Source organism: Chrysochloris asiatica, unplaced genomic scaffold (assembly GCF_000296735.1).
Source record: "Chrysochloris asiatica unplaced genomic scaffold, ChrAsi1.0 scaffold00050, whole genome shotgun sequence".
NCBI classification, from domain to species: domain Eukaryota; kingdom Metazoa; phylum Chordata; class Mammalia; order Afrosoricida; family Chrysochloridae; genus Chrysochloris; species Chrysochloris asiatica.
Genome location: NW_006408568.1, coordinates 2,938,218 through 2,952,348, shown reverse-complemented (window position 1 = coordinate 2,952,348; position 14,131 = coordinate 2,938,218). Strand labels below are relative to the sequence as shown.

General features: G+C 41.9%; 1 pseudogene; it reads left to right on the top strand.

Moving 5' to 3' along the window:
* Positions 1-10,412: 10,412 nt before the first annotated feature.
* Positions 10,413-11,424, top strand: LOC102815328 (annotated as a pseudogene).
* The last annotated feature ends 2,707 nt before the right edge of the window (positions 11,425-14,131 follow it).

Sequence of the window (14,131 nt, the reverse complement as noted above, 5' to 3'; positions counted from 1 at the left end):
CTGAGGTTAGCAGCCCAATATGAGATTAGAAAAACTTCATCTTTCCCTCACGGAGCTACTGGTATATTTGAACTGCTGACCAGTTATGAGCCCAGCTCGTAATCCACTATGCCACCAGGTCTCCTTAATATAGATGTTGTTGTTGTTGTTGTTGTTGTTATGTGCCATGGAGTCAGTTCCAACTCATAGTGACCCTGTACCAGGTTTCTGAGGCTATAAATCTTTATGGGAGCAGAAAGCCTCATCTTTCTCCCGCGGAACAGCTAGTAGTTTCGAACTGCTGACCCTGATGTTAGCAGTCCGATTCATAACCACTACATGATGGGAGGCTTAAAACGCTATGACTTTTCCAATTGGGAGAGCTGAGAAAAGCATGGAGTTGATTAAGAAGGAAGACTATGTAAGGGAGGGGACAACTGAAGGGTCTATAGAATTTTCACTGTCATGATGGGCATGGTGACCTTGCAGGAGGGAATGGAGAGACATGGGAAAGAGCTGGCACCAGGAGTTTGACTGAAAGCATGGAAAGAAGACTAGAGAAGGATGGGCCTGGAACGGTAGAGTGGGTATAAATGTAGAGACCTTGAATGTTAGATAATGAGTGTTTTGCTGCAAAGTAGTGGGTTCTGAACAGAGAAGTGCCACAGGTCAGTTTTTGCTTTAGGTTGGATACTCTGATGGCAGTGAACATGAATAGAATGGAGTGGAGGGGAAGAAAAGAAGGCCATTACAGTGCCTTGGAGAGAAGTGGAGCGAGCGCCTTCTTGGTGTCAGTACAAGTGAAGATGATGGCAGTACAAGGGGAAGAAGTTCTCGGAGTATCATCATGTGTGCAATCCCTCAGTTGTAATGACTCCTGATACACTGCTTTGCAGAGCCAAACAGAATGGATCCAGAGCTGTCCTCGGTTTTTGACATTCTACCTCATATGAATCACTGTATTTCTAGAAACAACTAAAGGCCTCCCTCAGTGCTTGTATCCCAGATCAGAGTCCCTTTGTTCCATATACAGTGTATATGGCCAGTTGCAACCTTGGGGGTGTTGTTTCCTAAAATAGTTTATGTACCCTTTGCTGAAACAGTATAGGACTAACTGACATGAAAGACAGGAAATAAGAGTTCAGAGATTAGAGCTAGAGGTGTAGATAAAGGAAAGGAAGGAATCTCTAGAAGCATTTTTTCACTGGTATGATTGTTGTTAGTGCCATCTAGACACTTCAAAAATTGGGCCCTGGACCATTCAGATATACTGACACAGCCAAGGATCCATAAAAGCCAAGTTAATTGGCCATCCCAATATATTCTTTTTTATTGTTAGATAATTCCCCAGTGATGGAGCACATTCAAAGATTATTTCACATGGGAAAAAAGTGTGTGTGTGTGTGTGTGTTTAATTGCTTCCCAACTTTGTTGCTGGACTCCTGGTGTGGCACTGTAGGATCAGCACTGGACTGAGAATCACAAGGTTGGCAGTTCAAACACACCAACCACCCCTTCAAAGCCCTATGTTGTTGTTGTTGTTAAGTGCCGTCGAGTCGGTTCCGACCCATAGCGACCCTGTACAGGGTTTCCAAGGGTGTAAATCTTTACGGGAGTAGAAAGCCTCATCTTTCTCCCGCGGAGCGGCTGGTAGTTTAGAACCGCTGACCTTAAGGTTCGCAGCCCGATTCGTAACCACTACGCTACCAGAGCTCCTTTACAGGGTTGCTATTAGCTGGAACTGACTCAAAGGCATATAACAACAACAGCAACATTTGTTGTTACTAAGAATTAATAAAATTAAGAAGTGAGGCTAAAGAAAGAATTCATTTAGTTCACAGTTTTGTGTTGCAGGTTTCCAGAGAACCTGCTGGAATCTCCAAGAAGATCTCGTCCTCTCCACTCCTGGGGAGTTAAATTGCTCTAGCTCTGAGACAGTAAGGGAGGAACCTGACTGCCTCCAGAGACAGTCTCCAGAGAAAGTCACCAACCTTTCTTCTAACTTGTTCAAGGGCTATAGGTCAAGTGTTGTTCTGAAAAGTGCCTAATGGTGTCAAGAAAAAGAAATGTATTCAATATCATGGACTCTTTGTCTTCGTGCTGAGTGAACTTCTTTGTGGCTTGTGTCTCTGCTATTACTCTACTTTGTCAGCTGAGTCTCTAGTCATGGTGCATTAGATTCCATAGGGATTTCTGTGGCTAATTTTTCAGAAACAGATGGCCAGGCTTGTCTTCCAAGGTGCCTCTGGAAGCACTTGAATCTCCAACATTTTACATTAGTGGTTTGCGTCACTTGGGAACTCTACCTCCGCTGTGAGAGTTATTAATGTTGTTGGTAAGTGCCATTGAGTCGGTTCTGACTCATAGCAACCCTGTATAGGGTTTTCAAGGAGCAGCTGGTGGGCTTGAACTGCTGAACTTGTGATTTGCAGTCCAGTGCTGATCCTACAGCACCACACCAGGAGACCATATTAGAGATAAAATGAGACACGGCTTATTTTCTCACATCACACAAACCTGCAAAGATTTCTTTCTCCCTACATCCTATGCACTATGGCATGGGTCGACTGCTTTCTCTGTCTTTTAGCTATACCATCGGTAACAGGAGGCCCCTAAAGTTACCCTAGGGAAGCAAGAAAAGAGTTCAAAGAATTTGTAGGATATTTTAAAGGGGCAAACTTCAAGTGGCTCACTTTTGCCCATTCATTGACCAGGAGTCACACGGCTTCAACCTAATAGCAAAGGAGGCTGGGAAATAAGAGAAGCACATGAACAGTTGCTGTTTTTGCTTAAGGGCTTCCTGGTGGTCAGAGGACAATCTGAGGGTCACACTTACTAGCTTCAGCCAATGTTGGTGATTTCCCATTCTGCTCAGTTAGAAAAATGAAGGGGAACATCCTGATGGAGAAGGGTTTTGGTAGTTGTGACAGAGAATGAAGCTTAAATTCCCCACCATGGGGGTCTGTGCTTTTAACATTGGAACCTATGGGGGAAGGGGGAGGGGAAGCAGAGAGACAGAAGACAATGGGAGGTGAAGAATGCAGGGGCAGCTGAAACATTGCCTCATTGTGTTCCCAGATTCCAATATTACATCTCTGGCTTCCAGAACGCTAGTGTGACCTCATTGGATTCCAGTCTCTATATTTGTTCACCATCAGTGCCTATTCCTGTAAATAATCGAAAGGAATATAATAGGGTGAGAATTGCTGTTGCTATCCCCTTTTGTCTTTCATAAAATCTTTTTATATCAGAGGGGTCTGGCCTCAGCCACTCCTAGCTCTATAATTAGTTCTGAGAGCTATGGGGATTAAGATTTAGCTAATGACATTCCATGGTTCAATTTTGGGGTCCTTCAAAAGTTCTAATCTTTGTTGAAACAAAGGGTTGGGGTTACAGGTGAATCTGGGTAATTTACATTTATGATATGTAGGTCTATCTGCAGGTTCCTAAATTTCACCCATGAGCAAATGAGACACCCAAACTGGTGTGCAAATTAGAGGACCCTCCCCAGCCTCTAACTTCTGCTTCGCAGGCATATGAGATGGATTTGGATTTCATTAGTCACCACTGACAGATTTTCATTACGTTCATTCTGTAATCCCTATGCTGGGCATCATTCTGCCAATCACATCTGAGTACCTTGTGATAAGTGAATATGCAAAGCATTCTCTGGTTTGGGGTGGTGCCACTGTTCTTGATGTGTACTAGAAGGGAAATTTCAGGACACTAATGGAACTACAAGAAGCTTTGATAGTGTAGTGGTTATGAATCGGGGTGCAAACCTTAAGGTCAGCAGTTCGAAACTACCAGCTATTCTGCAGGACAGAGATGAGGCTTTGTGCTCCTGTAACGATTTACAGCCTTGGAAACCCTATACAGGGTTGCTATGAGTCAGAACTGATTCCACAACACATAACAACAACAACAATGGAACTACAGACTCCTGATGTGGTGCTGTGGGATCAGCACTGGACTGTGAACCACAAGGTCGGCAGTTCAAACCTACCAGCTGCATCTTGGAAACCATACACAGGGCTGCTATGAGTCAGAACCAATTTTATGGCGCTAAACAACAACAACAATGGAACTATGAAGTACATGGGTATGAAGCTTGGGCACAGGTGATCACAACATCATCTAGTGAACAAATACTTCCAGGGACTAATGAGGCCCAAAGACATTAAATGATCCTCAAGCCAGTTATTTCCTATCTATGGAGTCTTGGCATGGAGTTGTGGGATAAATCACTGGATTGAAAGGTCGGTTTGAACAACAAGGTCTGTGGTTCAAACTCACCAGCCACTCCTTTGGAAACCCTATACGGCACTTAACAACAAAAATGTTCCTAATATTCCATTCTACTGTTTCCTATTTCTGAGACATTAATCTTTTATTTCAGTAGTCAGACTAGCCTGGAGTGCCACGATTTTGCACATACTCTTCCCTCTGATGGAATGCCCTTCCACACCTTGTCTTGCTGAACTTCTGTTGATTCCCAAGATGCAGTGCAACCATTTCTCCATCTTGACTTCTATTTCTTCTAGACTGTGTCGGCTCCTGCTTCTTCTGTGTTTCATACAGTCCCTTATGTTTAACTCGGAGATTAATACTAATCTCCCTGTGCATTTATCAGTCTTTCTCCAGCAAGCAAAGAGCATGAGGGAGTGAACCCTATTATCCTCCTTTTAGCATCATCAGAACCTGGCAGGGGTCAGATAGATGGTAGTCCCTCAATCTGTATTTTGAGGGAATAAATGCATTTAAAATGTTTACCCTTTTCAGAGTCACAGAGTCACAGAGATAATTATAAGACTGAGAAAGACAACAAATGCAGAATGCTTGGGATGTTTTAGAAAAAAGTGGGGGAGGGTCACCAATTAAATCGTAAGTATTTTGAGACCTTCAGCCTCCATTTGTCTTGATCTCCCAGAAGGCTTAGTGATGACAGGCAATGGCAGCTCTGTGCAGAACTCTACTTTCTCTTATATATGTTGGATCACAAGAAGGTGAGGGTGGGTGAAGGTCTTACTGCTTGAACTTGAGCAGGACTGCTATAAAATAATACAGCCTTCACAGCTGAGAAGTCCCGTGTCCAGGGTAAGCCACCCACCACCTCTGCATTAAGCTATTGTGCTTGGGTATTAATAGTCCTGAGTAGTGTTGTCTGTGTGGGCAAGTGATGCTTTTTCTGAGCTGTGTAAGCCTCCATCTCCCAGAGACAAAGTGCTCCACAAATAACTGCAGCATGTTCTAAATTCCTCTGGGCAGGCAGTCTGAGGATAATCAACAGGGCAAGGAGGAGCAGGGCTCTGGACAGTGCCCAGACTCAACAGTCTTGGGAACCTAGATCCCGGGTAGAGGACAGGCTAGGACCAGGTGGGGAAGGAGCCTGAGTGATTGGAGGTGGGCAACACTCTGGAATGTAAGTCCTACATTAACAAGGAAACCATCTGGGAACCTTAGACAACACTGGGATTTTCTGAGGTTCAGTTTCTTCATCTGGATTAAAGTTCTACCTATTTCATAGGCATGTTATAATGGGCAAATGAAGCCATACATGGGAAAGGCATTTATTAATGCAGGAGACAATGAGGATGCTAAGGATGGTGATGATGATGATAATTGACTTTCTAGAAAAAGTTGGTGACTCATCTTCATGCTGATCACCTCTCAAACTCAATCACCACCAAAGTCAAGAAACAGGATTTCCAGTCCCTCTGCCTAGGTCAAATGTCTCTGATGATAATCAGTCCACATATTCTTGGCAGAAGCTTGGCCTCTCTTTAGAATCTTTCTTTTGCCCCTACACACAGTCATTTTTCACTAGCACATTCCTTTTCCTATAAAAATGACTTCAAAAGAAATATTTTAGGAAATAATTTGATTAAAAGACTCGGCCTATGCCCCAGCCATTTTCTCTGTGTCTACTAGACTAGCCTGGAATTTGTTCAGTCTTCAAGGTGTGCTTTCTCTCTGTGCCTCAGTTTCCTCATTTGTGAAATATGCCATAATTTATCTACAAAAAGGAGTGAGTAGAGTGCCTGGCATTTGCTAAGAGCTCAATTATTGTCAGATGATAGTACATACCTTCCCCTAACACCTGACTTGATATAATCCCATTGCCTTTTAAGAGAGCTGGTTTGGGTTTTTATAGTGGAGCTCTGGTAGCGTAGTGGTTAGGAATCAGGCTGCTAACCTCAAGGTCGGCAGTTCAAAACTATTAGCTGTTCCGTGGGAGAAAGATGAGGCTTTCTGCTCCCGTAAAGATTTACAGCCTCGGAAACCCTGTGCAGGGTAACTATGAGTCAGAATTGACTCCACAGTACTTAACAATAACAACAACTCAAAGTAGCATGGGCTTCTGACAACTCCACTCAGAGGAACCCAAAAGAAATGGAAAATAAACCCATGACAAGTAGATTCTCCACTCTGACCAACATGAACCAGCAGGGACTCAAGTGTCCATGGTTTTCTCTCTTGTGGAAGCCCATGTTGATGGGATTTGACTTCCGGGTGAAGCATCTGCAGCACAACTCACAGGCTCTAGTGAAAAGCCACTGAGTCCATGTGCCCACAAGGACTTAGTCATGTTGTCACCTGGATCTTCATCTTGACATGAGAGGACCTTGTGAGAATGATGAACTCTCTTCCACTCAATGAACAGAATCCCAAGAAGAAAATGAAAAAGAAAAGAGGCATAAAGTCTTGAGTCTCCTGACTAAAATTCTCTGATGGAGAGATCCTTAGGCCCCCAGAAACACCTGCATCTGGTCACTTGAAGAACTTGTTAAAATTCAGATTTCTCTGGTTTTACCCCAACCCAAGTGAATCAGAATCTCAGAGGAAGGAATTGAGATGCATGCAAAACAGGTTCTCCAGGTAACCAAGTCTGAGAACCCTTCCCCAAGCATGTGGCCAGTGAATCTGTGGCATTGATTAGAAATCAGAGTGGAACTGGGAAGATTAGAGGCAGCTGTGGCTCCCTGGGCAGCCTGATGGATTCCAGTATCTGATTGCATGAGAAGCTGCGTCCCGGCCTGTAACAAAGCCCTGGATATTTTCCACTGCCACATTTTCCTGGTGGCTTAGGAATGACAACTGTGTGTAGTAACTATGACCACAGACTTGCGCTGAAGTTGGAGGAGTGTGGGATTTTTAGGACTGGACCTACAGCATATGAGCCTCTGTTTTGAGAGTATCTGGAGAGTTCTAAGGAGTCCTATAAAGGAGTCCTGGTGGTGCTGTGGGTAAAGCATTGAGCTGCTTTACAAAAGATCTGTGGTTCAAACCCACCAGCTGCTCCATGGGGGAAAGATGAGGCTGTCAGTTCCGTTAAAGAGTTAAAGTCTCAGAAACCCCCATAGAGCAATTCTAATCTTGTCCTATAGGATCACCCTGAATTGGAATTGACCCAGTGGCATTGGGTGTTTTATTTTATTTATTTATTTTATTTTATTTTATTTTTTTATTTTGGGGGAGGGGGTATGGGGTTACAGAAAGGTCCAGATAGCTCGCAAGTGTACTGGGGCACAGTGCCGGAACCTATTGTTTCAATTCTAGATTTATTGTATTTTGCAATTTACTCTTTGCATTAACATTATCACTTGTAACATGGGAATAAAAATGATTTACTGCATTGAAAGAAGTAGCAATCCAAATGAATAGTTCTTTCAAATATAGAAATGGAAATCAGCTCATACTCAAATTTTTGTGTCAGTAAAATTCAGCAGTGGTGATGGCTAGCCGGCTCTTTACCCAACAAGACAATAGTTAGCTTTTCCCAATTCTCCAGGGTTTATAACTCTGAAGCAACAAAACAGCTTTGGAGGTACCTCCACCTGATGTGGTGAAGCTTCCATATTTTAGGATCAAGGAATGGACACAGGAAAGAGTCAGCTGACGGGTTTAACAGCGTTGTAGTTCTCATTTTCAACTTCATACAAACATCCAATTCCCATTCCATTGAGAAGCATTTAGCATCATTGCACTGAGAAGCAAATCGTTAGCTGTAGGGGATGTTACATTCACAGGGAACTCTACTGATGTATTCTGAACTCTGTCTCAACAAATTATTTCTTGGGGTAGCTAATCTAAGACAAAGGATAAACCAAGCAGAAGTTGCATTGGGTTTGGAAAGCTATAGCCTTTTGCTGTTTTGTGGATCTGTTTGTTTCTTTTGTTTTGAGGGGAGTGGTAAAAGCATTGTTTTGATCTTTTCAGTGTGCAATTAGTGGGAGGAAATGAATGTGGGTTCAAAGCCCACATTGAGGAACAGCAGTGTGGATAACTCATATGCCAACAGTAAGGCAGAGGAGTGGACTGCCCCCATGCCAGGATGGGCTATGGTGGGTACGGAACATTGCCAGCATCTGTGAGGGAACTGCCTCCTCATATCATTTCTGGATTTGATGGTTTCATGACACTTTCCATGTTTTCTGATATCAAAGGGATAGGGTGGTGACACATTCATTACATTGGCTGCATGTATTGTTTTGTTTGTTTGAAGAATCCATTTGTTTTATTATATGCACAGTCATAAGTGATTTAAAAAAACAAAACAAACCAACACAAAAAAAACACTGAAAGCAAGTCCAGAATAATCTGTGACTTAAAGATACAGAGCAGTTTACTTAAAGACATATGACAGATTTTCTATACACTTTCCACTTTAACAAGACAAAAGAGAAGAAGCTAATAATAGGTTTCTTTCTGTACAATAGGTAGGAATATCAAGGTTCCATTTCCTGCTGTTTGGGTCCATAGAGGTGAAATACGATTGTATTTTCTGACATCAGTATCTACCCTTCTAGGTCCTTGGCTTCAGCAACAGAAAACACTGCAACAAGAGGGAAGTAGATTGGTCACCAGGAAGCAGTTTCCAAATATGAGCATTTGGGGACCCTGAGTAAAGCAAGGGTTTCTAAAAAAAAAAAAAAAAAAAAAATCTATCTATCTATCTATCTATCTATCTATCTATCTATCTCTATATATATATGATTATCATTACACTGATGTCCATTGCATCACTATTCATAATAACCAAAAGGTGGAAACTACCTGAATGCTCGTAAACAATGTATGGATACATAAAATGTGTGGTATGTACATACAATGGAATACTACTCAGCCATAAACAGAATTGAAACTCTGTCACATGCCATAATGTCACTGAGCCCAAAAACACTATGTTGAGTGAAATAGGTCAGTTGCAAAAGGATAAATATTAGTTGATCCCACTGATATCAAATAGGCAAATGAATAGAGGCCAAAGCATATCAGTGGTTGCCAGGGGTGAGAGGGGGTGAAGAAAGGGGGGCAGTGGCTTCTATTAATGGTGGTGGGATCATTTGAAAAAGGCTAATGGTGATGGCTGCACAATATGATGAGTATAATTGGTACCTACCAGCTGCTCTTTGGAAACCTTATACAGGGTCACTATGGGTCAGAACCAACTGGGCACATAACAGCAACAACAACAATCGACATTATGAGTTATGCATGTAAAATTATTGACTTGGCAAATGTTTTGTTAAATATCTTTTTACCACAATTTAAAAAAACAGAAAATAAATAGTAATGGTAGTAGCGAGGATAATCATGCATTTCGGTTAAGTGATGTGGGGTCCAGAGGTGGGTGGTGGGCAAGGGTGAGATTGGATACCCTCCAAGAATCCCTGGGATTCTGTTGCCCTCCACCATTCAGAATACAGAATTTTCCAGCCTTTGTGGCCACAGTCCCATGACCATTAATGTGATTAATCTGTGGTAATGCCTATAATCTTGTTTAGAATAGGGCCAAGCAAGTGATTGATTGTTATCATTATCAGCAGTACTATTTGCAATTAGTAGTAATTGCATGCTCATCTTTGGAGATCTTTTGGAAGTAATTGAATCTCACCACTTAAGAATTCAGTCTCTTCTACTAATTCAGTCCCTTCTGCTTTTCTCCTCTTTTTTTCAGCCTCAACCCATGCTTGGAAAGGGGAAGAGAGTAATTAATATTAATCAGATCATTCTGTTCATTGAGATTTATGAAATGAGTGTTTGACTGCATGACCACGTGTTATCTTTCAGCATCTTTGATATTTTGTGGCAGGCATATGTTTAACTCTTGGAATTCCAGAGTCATTCTCAGGCATTAACTTTCTACTTTTAGATATAAATGAGGTTTTAAATCATGAGCCCTTAAAATAAAGACTTACAGATAACTTAGCCTATAGGTTATAAGGTCTCTGTTCTTGCCCTCATGTATCTTACATTCTAATAAAGGGAGATAGATCAAGTGGACGATATATTCAAGTACTATTTCTTGAGTTTCTGTTATGGTTCCTGTTCCCAGGAAGTTTATGATCTGGTAAGAAATAGATTAGGAAGAAAGATTTTCCAAAAATAAGCTAACGAAAACCTAATGGGTCGATGATTTCAGGGCCTCAATGCTTCGCCATCTGAACCAGGAGGGCATCAAGTTGACAGCTAGAAGTAACAGTCATGCTCGTGGCCAACTAAAAGGCCTCCCAGATGTTTCATTTCTTTCTCTTGTGTTTGCGGCGGGGTACAAAGCAGGTGAGATGGTGGGTGATAAGGCCGAGAAGCCGCCTACCAAGGTAGACAAGCTGCCTACCAAGGTGAAGAAGCCTGTGGTCAAAAAAGCAAATGCCAGTGGCAAAGCTAAGGAGACTAATCTCAAGGGCAAAAAACCCAAGCAGGGGAAGCCGCACTGCAGCTGAAATCCTGTCCTAGTCCGAGGAATTGGCAGGTATTCCCGATCGGCCATGTATTCTAGAAAGGCCATGTACAAGAGGAAATATTCAGCTGCTAAATCCAGGGTTGAAATGAAGGAGAAAGAGACGGTTCTTGCTACTGTCACAAAGCCAGTTGGTGATGGCAAGAATGATGGTACCCGAGTGGTTAAACTGTGCAAAATGCCTAGGTATTACCCAACTGAAGATGTGCCTAGGAAACTGTTGAGCCATGACAAAAAAATCCTTCAGTCAGTATGCCAGAAGACTGCAGTCCAGCATCATTCCTGGGACCATTCTGATCATCCTCACTGGGCACCATCAAGGCAAGAGAGTGGTTTTCCTGAAGCAGCTAGCCAGTGGTTTGCTCCTTGTGACTGGACCTCTGTCCCTCAATCGAGTTCCTCTGCGTAGAACACACCAGAAATTTGTCATTGCCACCTCCACCAAAATTGATATCAGTGGTGTGAAGATCCCCAAACATCTCATGGATGCTTGCTTCAAGAAGAAGCCTAGACACCAAGAAGGCGAGATCTTCAACACTGAGAAAGAGAAATACGACGTTACAGAGCAACGCAAAGTGGATCAGAAAGCTGTGGACTCACAAGTTATGCCAAAAATCAAAGCCGTTCCCCAGCTCCAAGGTTACCTGCGTGCTGTGTTTGCTCTCACAAATGGAATTTATCCTCACAAATTAGTATTCTAGATTTCTTACAAAGAAAGAACCTCATTAAATAATTGATAAATTAAAAACAAAAAAAAACCTAATGGGTCACAAGAGAACATTGATATAATGCTTAAGATGAACCCACTATGTTGGAAGGCAGTAATGTTGGAAGGCAGCCAAAGATTGTGAGGATAGTGCAGGACTAGGCAATGTTTTCTTCTTCTACACATAAGGTTGCCATATGTTGGAGGCTACAAACAAAAACAACAAAAGATAGACATTTCAAAAAAAAAAGTAACAACAAAATCGCAATTCATGTTGAGTGTACAAGGAAAACAAAGTGCTGTGGTAGACTGTTGTTGTTGTTGTTAAGTGCCATTAAGTCAGTTAAGACTCATAGGAACCCTGTAAAGGGTTTCTGAGGAGCTGCTACTGAGTTAGCAATCCAGTTCATGACCTTGTGTTTCAAGCTACCTTGCAGAAAGGTACTTATCCTACGATGCCACACAAGAACTCCTGTTGTTGTTGTTAAGTGCCATTGAGTTGGTTCTGACCCATAGCAACCCTGTAGAGGGTTTCTAAGGAGCGACTGGTGAGCTTGAACCACCACCCTTGTAGTTCAAACCGACTTTGCAGTCTAGTCCCTTAACCCACGGCGCCACACCAGAACTCCTAATGAGATATAAATAGTTGGCTTGAATGAGGAAAGAGAGACAAAGAGAGGGAAAGAGAACTTAAGAGAGAGAGGACAGAGTGCAATGGTTAAAATCACCAATTCTGGATTCACATGATCTGGTTTTGTATGCTAAGGCTGTGTAACCTTTGGCAAGTTACTGAAATTTTCTGTGGCTCAGTTACTTTACTACCTCTGTCAATGAGAATTTACAGATAGATGTAGTAACTAAAAACTAAATCAATTAAAATTTGTGATGAGCTTTGACTAGTAACTGGCCCAGAATAAGTATCATGCACTAAGAGAATTGTAAGTGTAAGGACCTAGGGGAGTGAATTCTCTACTGTCAGTGTAACTCCTAATCTGACATTTCCATGCCAAGGAATGGAGATTTTGATGGACAATGGTGTGCTGGAGCCCACTCTACCAATATTAGTGAGCCAATCATTAGTATCACTTTCAAACTTTGCATTAACTGACTTGAAAAAAAAAATCTCCATTTAGTGGCAGCTTAAAACTAGCCATGGTAGGTCCATTTACACCACAGAAGTTGGCAAACTCTACCAGTCAGGGTTTGGTTTGGCTTTTCTTCTTGGAGAAGTAATTTTTAAATATTTATCAGCTCACCACTGATACATATATTTAGTGGAGAATAATGGGAAGCTGGTGTGGCGCTGTGGGTTAATTCGCCAGACTGCAAAGCTGTTTGATCTGCAAAGTCGGCGGTTCAAGCTCACCAGCTGCTCCTCAGAAACACTATACAGAGTTGCTATGGGCAGAATCGACTTGATGGCACTTAACAACAACAACAGTGGGAAGCTAGAACTTTTCCTAATGGTTCCAAACTAATCCAATTCTGCTACTGTGTGCCTTCAAGTTAGGTTTGGTTTTAGATTATTGAATATTGAATATTTATTACCTCTCAAGCAATCTTCTGAATGCTTTGCATGTATTAAGCTATTTTATCCTAAAAATAACCCACGAGGGAAGTATTATCATTGTTCCCATTTTACAGACAGGAAAACTGATGCCTCAAGAGGCACAAAGCTACATAACTAGTAAACATCAGAGGCAGTGCATAAGCTCAGGATTTCTGGCTTTCAGAACCTTTGTAAAGTGCAGTGTATTGTTGTTAGATGCCTTTGAGTCGCTTCTGATTCATAGGAACCCTAGGCAGAACAGAGGAAAACACTACCTTGCCCTGCAGCATCCTCAAAATTGTTATGTTGGAGCCCACTGGTGAAGCCACTGTGGTTATCCATCTTGTTGAGGCTCTTCCTCTTTTTGATGACCCTCCACTGTGACAAGGGGTTGCTTCTTCCTGATAACATGTCCAAAGTATGAGAGACAAAGTCTTGCCATTCTCACTTCTAAGGGGTATTCTGGCTGTGCTTATTCCACGACTGATCTCTTTGTTCTTCTAGCACACCATGACACTTTCAATATTCTTCATTATTACCATAATTCAAATGCATTGATTCTTCTCTGGTCTTCCAACTTTTGAATGCATATGAAGCAACTGCATACTATGGCTTGGGTCAGGTGCACCTTAGTCTTCAAAATGACATCTTTGCTTTTGAACAGTTTAAGGAGGTCTTTTGCAGCAGATTTGCTTAATTCAATATATCCTTTGATTTCTTGACTATAGTCTCCATGCACATCGATTGTGGATTCAAGCAAAGCAGAGTCTTTGACAACTTCAGTCTTTTCTCTGTTATCATAATAATGTCTTCATTGCTAGGGTTGTGAGGATTTTCATTTTCTCTATATTGAGGTGGAATCCATACTGAAGTCTTTGATCTTCATCAGTAAATACTTCAAGTCCTCTTCGCATTTCAGCAAGCAAGATTGTGTTATCTGCATATCTAGGGTTATTAATGAGTTCTCCAATCAGGCTTCTTGAATTATTTGTTCAGCATACAGATTGCATTGTTGTTGCTGTTGTTGTTAAGTGCCATCGAGTGGGTTCTGACTCATAACAACCCTGTATAGAGTTTCCAAGGAGTAGCTGGTGATTTTGAACCACCAATCTTGCAGTTCAAACTGACATGGAGGTCCATTGAATTTTCCCAC